This window comes from Mustelus asterias, chromosome 5 (assembly GCF_964213995.1).
Source record: "Mustelus asterias chromosome 5, sMusAst1.hap1.1, whole genome shotgun sequence".
NCBI lineage: Eukaryota > Metazoa > Chordata > Chondrichthyes > Carcharhiniformes > Triakidae > Mustelus > Mustelus asterias.
This window is the reverse complement of record NC_135805.1, coordinates 114,523,775-114,534,192: the sequence shown is the minus strand read 5'-3', so window position 1 is coordinate 114,534,192 and position 10,418 is coordinate 114,523,775.

Here is a 10,418-nt window from a genome sequence, read left to right as displayed (position 1 = left end):
ATATGGAGTATTTATGTTGCTGTGGAAGTGGCTTATTGATGACATCTTGAAGCTTGCATTTTTAAACATACTGGTAGACTTTAACTATTTACAGTTGAAAGCATTGTCTTGCACGGTATTGCTCACCATACAGGCTAGCTGCTAACAGAATTCTGTTCGAAACTCTTCTTTGATCATGTGACTACATACATCACACTGTGGGCAGTGCCACTCTCCAGTCCCATATTAACCCTTGCTCTGCCAAGCAACTTACATTATCATACAATTCGGCCCATCGAGCCTGCACCAACAACAATCCCGCCCAAGCCCTATCTCCGTAACCCCATATATTTACCCTGCTAATCTCTCTGACACTAACCATACAATCCCTACAGTGCAAAAGGAGGCCAGTCGGCCCTCGAATCTGCACCGACAACAATCCCACCCAGGCCCTATCCCACAACCCCACATATTTACCTCCCTAATCCTTCTAATCTTCACATCCTGGGACTCTAAGGGGCAATTGAGCATAGCCAATCAACCTAACCCGCACATCTTTGGAGTGTGGGAGGAAAGGAGGAAACCGGAGCACCCGAAGGAAACCCACGCAGCCATAACTCCACACAGACAGTGACCCAAGCTGGAAATTGAACCCAGGTCCCAGGCGCTGTGAGGCAGCAGTACTAACCACTGTGCTACTGTGCCGCCTTAAGGAGCAACTAAGCATGACCAATCAAGCTAACCAATGATCCATTATAATCCATGCAAGCACATGTCATCACAAAATGGACAACCATCAACTGCCAACAAAGCCCTTAAGTATATCAATCCACTTGCATGAAATGGGGCCTGACTACAATCTTAAAATGGAGATTTGTGATAAGGTGCTGTTGCCAGACAAACCTAGAGAAGAGCTGGGGTCCAGAGGAGCCCCAATAATTTTTCCTTCAATTTATTTTTGTGGTTGGAGAGGCAGAAGTGTTCCTAAAGGCTCCAAAAGGGAATATTTGACCCCTTGCCCCGCAAGACAACACGCTCCAGGACCTATGTAGCAAATGAGGCTCTGGAGTTAAAAACTCCTGGTCTTACCCTTTCAAAGTCCAGATGATTTACTGCCCAAAGGTTTCCTGCCTTAAATTAAAAATAGGGGGGTAAGCACAAAATAAAGTGGTGCTCTCACAATTTTGAATATTTTTCTTGCCTCCTCTACTTTGTCCCTTGTTGGGATGTAGTTCAGTGGACACTAGCAGTTCTCCAGTATTTCAACAAAGTATCCATTCTTCATGTTTGGGCGCAGGAAATAGTCTGTGAAAAATTTATCCAACTAAGCCGAAACTTATCTGCTCTCTATGTCTCCACACCCATGCCTTCCTGCAGAACCTACTGTGTAGGAGTCCTAAAGGATTTAATTCTTTGTTCTAGCCTAGAGGTGCTAAGGCCAATTGTCTTGGTGTCGCCTGCCGTCCAACTGAGATCAAATAACTTAGCTCTGACTGGGGTATCAGACCTGGTACCAGATTAACAATTGTTTCACTAATCTCCAAAACAGGAAATCACAATCGACTATCTCTGCCTCAGGCATGTGGAGTAGAAAGAAAGCAGTAGAGGTGGAATTACCCAAAATTCAAATAATGATTATCCCTACCCTTGGTGTTAATAGCAGGTGTACACTGCAGCTATGAGTGCTGAGTTAGCCTTGCTTCCATAACTGAATCTTGGTTTATGTCATTTTCCAGCATGAGAAAGTACTTCATGACTTAGCGGGCCAAGAAGAGAAAAAGTGAAAAAGATAGAAAGGGGGAAAGATAAGGAATAATGCCACTTGGGCATTTCCAAATCACATTTGATGATTTAACTATGATTTATGTTCTTAGTGTTTGCACTAAGTTGGCATAGGGACTATAAAGAGCCATGGGGTTGGTAGAGGGGCATTGGATGGAATGGAGGGTATGGGCGGTGTGTAGAAGGGATGAGGTGGCATGGGGAGTGATGGGTGGGGGAATGGGGGGTTATGAGGGATAAGGGGTAGAGAGCTTTTTTTGTGTTTTGTTTTAATCTTAGATAGAATGCAGGAGCAGACCTTCTGCCCCACCCCCCGCCCCCCTCCAGCCCACCTAAGAACCCAACAATTTCTGCACTCATTCCAGGGGCAACAGGCCAACTTCCAGAGAACCCTGCCACCCCGGAATGAAAGTCTAACTTCTGGGGCACTTTCTCCCAGGTCAGATTTGTGGAGATGGGAAATGGCCTGACTTTGAGCTCCCAACTCATGAGCGAATATCCAGGCCATATTCAAACATAAAGGAAGGTGCAAAGGGGAAGCATTGGTGTACACCCAGTACTGAGTTAGCACCTTGAAAGAGTGAAAGGAAGGACATTTCTTTTTACAGCATTTCATTTCTGTTCATCCTTTGGTCTTTGCTTATTCTCTCTTCACTTTCTAATCATATCCCTGCCCTACTTTTAACTTCTATTAACTTCAGATTATTCTGTTCTTTACCTTATTAGTTTGAAATTTAACCTTTTTGACTTCATCACTACACCCTTCCTTCTGGTTTAAGAGGTTACAGAGATTTACAGCATGGAAACAGGCCCTTTGGCCCAACTTGTTCATGGGGCCTTTTTTTTAACCACTAAGCTTGTCCCAATTGCCTGTGTTTGGCCCATATCCCTCTATAGCCATCTTACCCATGTGATTGTCTAAACTCTTTTTAAAAGACAAAATTGTACCCGCCTCTATTACTACCTTTGGCAGCTTGTTCCAGACACTCACCACTCTCTGTGTGAAAAAGATTGCTCCTCTGGATCCTTTTGTATCTCTCCCCTCTCACGTTAAACCTTTGCCCTTTAGACTCCTCTACCCTTGGAAAAAGATAATGACCATCCCCTCATTATTTTATAGACCTCTATAAGATCACCCCTCAGCCTCCTATGCTCCAGAGAAAAAAGTCCCAGTCTATCCAGCCTCTCCTTATAACTCAAACCATCGAGTCCCGGTAGTATCCTAGTAAATCTTTTCTGCACTCTTTCAAGTTTAATAATATCCTTTCTATAATAGGGTGACCAGAACTGTACACAGTATTCCAAGTGTAGCCTTACCAATGTTTTGTACAACTTCAACAAGATATCCCAACTCCTGTATTCAATGTTCTGACCAATGAAACCAAGCATGCTGAATGCCTTCTTCACCATCTGTTCACCTGTGAATCCACTTTCAAGGAGCTATGAACATGTACCCCTAGATCTCTTTGTTCTATAACTCTCCCCAATGCCCTACCATTAACTGAGTAAGTCCTGTCCTGATTCGATCTACCAAAATGCATCACCTCGCATTTATCTAAATTAAACTCCACCTGCCAATCGTCAGCCCACTGGCCCAATTGATCAAGATCCCACTTCAATCCTCGATAATTTCTTCACTGTCCACTATGCCACCAATCTTGGTGTCATCTGCAAACTTACTAACCATGCCTCCTAAATTTTCATCCAAATCATAAATATAAATGAAAAATAACAGTGGACCCACCACCGATCCCTGAGGCACACCGCTGGTCACAGGTCTCCAGTTTGAAAAACAACCCTCTACAATCACCCTCTGTCTTCTGTCATCCAGCCAATTTTGTATCCATTTGGCTACCTCACCCTGGATCCTGTGAGATTTAACCTTATGCAACAACCTACCATGTGGTACCTTGTCAAAGGCCTTGATAAAGTCCATGTAGACAACATCAACTGCATTGCCCTCATCGACCTCCTTGGTTACCCCTTCAAAAAATTCAATCAAGTTTGTGAGACAGAATTTTCCACTCACAAAGCCATGCTGACTCTCCCTAGTCAGTCCTTGCCTCTTTAAATGCCTATAGATCCTGTCTCTCTGAATACCTTCTAACAACTTGCCCATTACAGATGTGAGGCTCACCGGCCTGTAGTTCCCAGTTTTTACCCTGCAGCCTTTTTAAACAAAGGCACGACATTTGCCACCCTCCAATCTTCAGGCACCTCACCTGTGGCTGTTGATGATTCAAATATTTCTGCTAGGGGACCTGCAATTTCTTCCCTAGCCTCCCACAACATCCTAAGATAATTTCATCAGGTCCCAGGGATTTATCTATCTTGATGCGCTTTAAGACTACCAGCACCTCCTTCTCTGTTATATGTACACTCCTCAAGCCATCACTATTTATTTCCCCAAGTTCCCTAACATCTATGCCTTTGTCAACAGTAGATACTGATGAGAAATATTCATTCAGGATCTCACCCATCTCTTGTGAATCCACACATAGATGACCTTGTTGATCCTTAAAAGGCCCTACCTTCTCCCTAGTTACTCTTTTGCCCTTCTTTTTTCAAAATGGAGGCCTGTGATCAGCAGTGTGCCTCAGGGATTGGTGCTGGGCCCACTGTTATATGTGAGATCAGCTTTAAAATAAATATGGGTGTCATAGACAAGGTCAATCTGAGTTGTGTATCAAACAAATACTGAGCACTGTGTGTGTTTGGTTTGTGCTTCAGAGGAAGAGGGACAACCCACGAGAAGATTTACCCTTGATATTTCATGGCACTGCAGTAGATGCTGTATTTTCTCAGAGTTACAAATATAATTAACCCCAGGACCATACATTGTGCTGTTTCCCGAGAGAACATATTAAAGGTTGTACTCAAGAACAAGCAGTAAAAGAAACCACAGAGGGGAATAAATTTATCTTTTCAATGGCCAGGCGACTGAAAGGAACATTCACAAGAGCATTATGGGATGCGATAAGGTCAGTTCACCTAAATATCTTTTTGACATATCCATTTATTTCAGATCCATGTAAGCTAATATCTTGTAGCAATAATAATTATTTACAAAGGCAGCTGAGCACACAATGGCATTCTATGCAAAAGTGGCTAATTATTGTTCCTTAGGAGTTACCTTTTCTATTAAGGATGTTTAAAGGACTAATGTCCAGATTTTAAAATTCTCCCTCACCATATGAGGAATTTTTTATCTTTCAGTTCCTGCACTACTATCCCTTGGAATTTGTATGCCATCTTTTTCATTTCTTAATCGTTATCGTCAGTGCTGCCAATTGTTGGAAATTCCCGTTATCAATTGCAAGCACAAATGTTGTTCAGCACATTTTCCTTTTGCTCATTGATAAATACAAGGAACCTTACAAGGATGTGGGACTATGGTAGACTGAGATTCCATAAAGTGATCTGACTATTCCAGCTTCGATAACTCATCAGTTATAGTAGGAATATAACATCGATAGAGCACCATTTCTTCAGAGACAATGAGAAAGGAAGGAAACAATCTGAAATTCCAGCACCAGCTAATGATGGCTGGCTAGGCTGGAAGATAGAATGGTAAACAAAAAGTGCGTTACAAATGCAAGGTTTTTATAAAATGATTATGTTTTAACTGTCTCTTTAATTCAAAGTAAAATGGCATAATGAACATGTGACCTCGTGCTGCCTGGCAGTGAGCCAATGTGACCTGGTTATCATGGGGATGGAGGGGCCTAAGTCAGGTGTTACTGAGATCCATGTGCCAGGTTTAGCACCTGAAAACAAGGGACAGAGCAATTGGTTTTGTCATGAGTTGAATTCTAAATCCTCAGGCAGTCTGATTAAAGAAAACATGGAAAGTGGGAGAGAGACAGAGAGTCTTGAAGGGAGAGACTGGGATTGCAGCTGCTGCATCAGCGGAGAGAAAAGGGCTGTTTCTCTGTTACCGACCAGACAGAATGTGGGAAGATATTCTCTAGTCAAAGAAAATAGTGCTGCTGGGAGAGCAGATTTTGATTTCTCAGAGGACCGAGGGAAAGCACTTTTGATGTAGACTTGATGTTATGGCTCAGTGAAATGGAGAGAAGTGAGTAATTGGAGGCTGAGAATAACTTTAGACTGGTTTCTATAAAGGCTGCAATTCAGCCAAGAGCATGGTGTAATATATAAATGTGGTGTGGGATTTTTGAGTATGTTAAAATGCTATTAAGGGATGTCTTTCAGTAGATTAGTATATTTGTTGCCTACTAAGTAATGTTTAGTTGATGATTTTAGTTTGTTACTGTAAGTTCTTAAAACATGAAATCTTGTCATGCGATCCTTTGAGAAGGTCACTGGGAATTCAAATATAGAATTAGGGGGCATGAGATGGGAACAGAAACTGTCAGGGAAAGGCACTAATGAAAAGTGGAACTTTTTCAAGGAACAAATACTGGGTGTCCTTGATAGGTATGTCCCTGTCAGGCAGGGAGGAAATGGCCGAGTGAGGGAAACATGGTTCACGAAAGAGGTGAAATGTCTTGTGAAAAGGAAGAGGGGAGCTTATGTAGGGATGAGGAAAAAAGGTTCAGATGGCTCGATTGAGGGTTACAAGTTAGCAAGGAACGAGCTGAAAAAGGGGCTTAGGAGAGCTAGGAGGGGACATGAGAAGTCCTTGGCAGGTCGGATCAAGGAAAACCCCAAGGCTTTTTACTCTTTGTGAGGAATAAAAGAATGACCAGGGTGAGATTAGGGCCGGTCAAGGACAGTGGTGGGAACTTGTGCATGGAGTCAGTAGAGATAGGCGAGGTGATGAATGAATACTTTTCTTCAGTGTTCACCAAGGAGAGGGGCCATGTTTTTGAGGAAGAGAAGGTGTTACAGGCTAATAGGCTGGAGGAAATAGATGTTCAGAGGGAGGATGTACTGGCAGTTTTGAATAAACTGAAGGTCGATAAGTCCCCTGGGCCTGATGAAATATATCCTAGGATTCTTTGGGAGGCAAGGGATGAGATTGCAGAGCCTTTGGCTTTGATCTTTGGGTCCTCACTGTCCACGGGGATGGTGCCAGAGGACTGGAGAGTGGCGAATGTTGTTCCTCTGTTTAAGAAAGGGAATAGAAATGACCCTGGTAATTATAGACCGGTTAGTCTTACTTCGGTGGTTGGTAAATTGATGGAAAAGGTCCTTAGGGATGGGATTTACGACCATTTAGAATGATGCGGATTAATCCGGGATAGTCAGCACAGATTCGTGAAGGGCATGTCGTGCCTCACAAATTTGATTGAATTTTTTGAGGAGGTAACTAAGTGTGTTGATGAAGGTAGGGCAGTTAATGTCATATACATGGATTTTAGTGAGGCGTTTGATAAGGTCCCCCATGGTCGGCTTATGATGAAAGTAAGGAGGTGTGGGATAGAGGGAAAGTTGGCCGATTGGATAGGTAACTGGCTATCTGATCGAAGACAGAGGGTGGTGGTGGATGGAAAATTTTCGGACTGGAGGCAGGTTGCTAGCAGAGTGCCACAGGGATCAGTGCTTGGTCCTCTGCTCTTTGTGATTTTTATTAATGACTTAGAGGAGGGGGCTGAAGGGTGGATCAGTAAATTTGCTGATGACACCAAGATTGGTGGAGTAGTGGATGAGGTGGAGGGCTGTTGTAGGCTGCGAAGAGACATAGATAGGATGCAAAGCTGGGCTGAAAAATGGCAAATGGAGTTTAACCCTGATAAATGTGAGGTAACTCATTTTGGTAGGACTAATTTAAATGTGGATTACAGGGTCAAAGGTAGGGTTCTGAAGACTGTGGAGGAACAGAGAGATCTTGGGGTCCATATCCACAGATCTCTAAAGGTTGCCACTCAAGTGGATAGAGCTGTGAAGAAGGCCTATAGTGTGTTAGCTTTTATTAACAGGGGGTTGGAGTTTAAGAGCCGTGGGGTTATGCTGCAACTGTACAGGACCTTGGTGAGACCACATTTGGAATATTGTGTGCAGTTCTGGTCACCTCACTATAAGAAGGATGTGGAAGCGCTGGAAAGAGTGCAGAGGAGATTTACCAGGATGCTGCCTGGTTTGGAGGGTAGGTCTTATGAGGAAAGGTTGAGGGAGCTAGGGCTGTTCTCTCTGGAGCGGAGGAGGCTGAGGGGAGACTTAATAGAGGTTTATAAAATGATGAAGGGGATAGATAGAGTGAACGTTCAAAGACTATTTCCTCGGGTGGATGGAGCTATTATAAGGGGGCATAACTATAGGGTTCATGGTGGGAGATATAGGAAGGATATCAGAGGTAGGTTCTTTACGCAGAGAGTGGTTGGGGTGTGGAATGGACTGCCTGCAGTGATAGCGGAGTCAGACACTTTAGGAACATTTAAGCGGTTATTGGATAGGCACATGGAGCACACCAGGATGATAGGGAGTGGGATAGCTTGATCTTGGTTTCAGATAAAGCTCGGCACAACATCCTGGGCCGAAGGGCCTGTTCTGTGCTGTACTGTTCTATGTTCTATATCTTTTAGAGTTGCTGGTCTTTACAGGATCATCGGGTTAAGGATTGGAAATTAGAGACTCAGGAAATACAGTTGCAAAAAAACACATGAAAGGACATGACGGAAAGCACTAGGCACATGGGAGTAAATGGACGGAGGGTTGATACAATTGATAGCAGCATTTTTATGCAGATACATGGAGTGAGAAAGAAAATGTGAGACAGATACATGGAATTAGAAGGATTATACAATGTGCAGTAAATAAAATATGGGGCTTTCCAGTGAAAGTTCACTGGTCAGCAATCAGGGGTCAATGATTTATTTCCCCCTACCTAGCCTATCTGTTGCCTCCTTAGTGGATTGGTGAAAATAAAATCAATTGGAAGTTGACAAAGCAACCCAGGTGTGAATATGGAGAATCTGGGCAAATTGGGTTGGGGGCATTGTATGTTTTCAGGGCATATATTTGGGACAACAGGAGAGCTGACCTTTGCTCTGCTACTGTGAATTCCCCTTCACTTTGGTGTTCACAGTTCATTTAGTGCTCATATATGAAATTAAATTGACCTAGCCACTGGGATTTCACTACATTGGTATTTATGCTGGGAATGTATAAGCTTTGAGTTGATCACCTTTGCCAATTTTCCAGAGATCGTTTTGACACTTGAGCTATTCAAGAAAACAATTAACAGAATCCTTACTTTCTAATTGTTATTAATTGCTTTCTATCAATTTTTATCTCCAACAAATGTCCAAGTTTGTTTCACAGTTTAGAGATAGTCACTGAGTTCTGGAAAATGTCACTAAGATGCTGTTTATAGTTACAGCGCTAAAATGGTTGCAGTTCAAACAGATTATAAGAACCCAAAGTGTATATGATTTCTGAGGGAGGCAGAGATTTAAGGTGTAGCTGCCCTTAAATCAGTTTAGTTCAATCTATTGGATTGACTAATGGATATTTGTGAGAAAATATGAAGCATTATGATCAGAGTTAAACTATAAAAGCAAAACTAATCCAGCCCTTCATGTCCCTCTTCATATTACAGACGCACATCTACTTGAAGATCACCAGCACTATGGAATCCATTCATTTTACATTTGCATTGTCACAGCAGCAATGTTATAATTGACAATGTAACCAATGATAACATTGGAATCTGTTATAATGTAACCAATGGTAACATGCTGTGAGGGTCAGCTGACCCAGTATAAATAGAAACCAGATGGGAATTGTGGGAAGCTTGTGTGGCCCCAGCTGTTGAAGTAATTAAGTTTCTTTCTTAAACCTTTTTCTTTGATTTACTTTCTGAAGTTAGTTCTGCTATTGCTTGCAACTGAAAGGGGGAGGTGGTTAGATGGGTGGAGAACTGGCTTGGTCACAGAAGACAGAGGGTGGTAGTGGAAGGGTCTTTTTCCGGCTGGAGGCCTGTGACTAGTGGTGTTCATGATGTGGAGATGCCGGCGTTGGACTGGGGTAGACACAGTAAGAAGTTTAACAACACCAGGTTAAAGTCCAACAGGTTTATTTGGTAGCAAAAGCCACACAAGCTTTCGCATTCCAACCATTATTCATGTAAATTGAGTCTGTGTCTTTATAAGCTCTGTTTGTGAACAGAATTCCCACTCACCTGAAGAAGGGGCTTAGAGCTTCGAAAGCTTGTGTGGCTTTTGCTACCAAATAAACCTGTTGGACTTTAACCTGGTGTTGTTAAACTTCTTACTAGTGGTGTTCTGCAGGGCTCTGTATTGGGACCTCTGCTGTTTGTGATTTATATAAACGATCTGGAAGAAGGTGTAACTGGGGTGATCAGTAAGTTTGCGGACGACACAAAATTGGCAGGACTTGCAGATAGTGAGGAGCATTGTCAGAGGCTACAGAAGGATATAGATAGGCTGGAAATTTGGGCAAAGAAATGGCAGATGGAGTTCAATCCTGATAAATGCGAAGTGATGCATTTTGGTAGAAATAATGTAGGGAGGAGCTATACAGTAAATGGCAGAACCATAAAGGGTGTAGATACGCAGAGGGACCTGGGTGTGCAAGTCCACAGATCCTTGAAGGTGACGTCACAGGTGGAGAAGGTGGTGAAGAAGGCATATGGCATGCTTGCCTTTATAGGATGGGGCATAGAGTATAAAAGTTGCGGTCTGATGTTGCAGATGTATAGAACGTTGGTTCGGCCGCATTTGGAATACTGC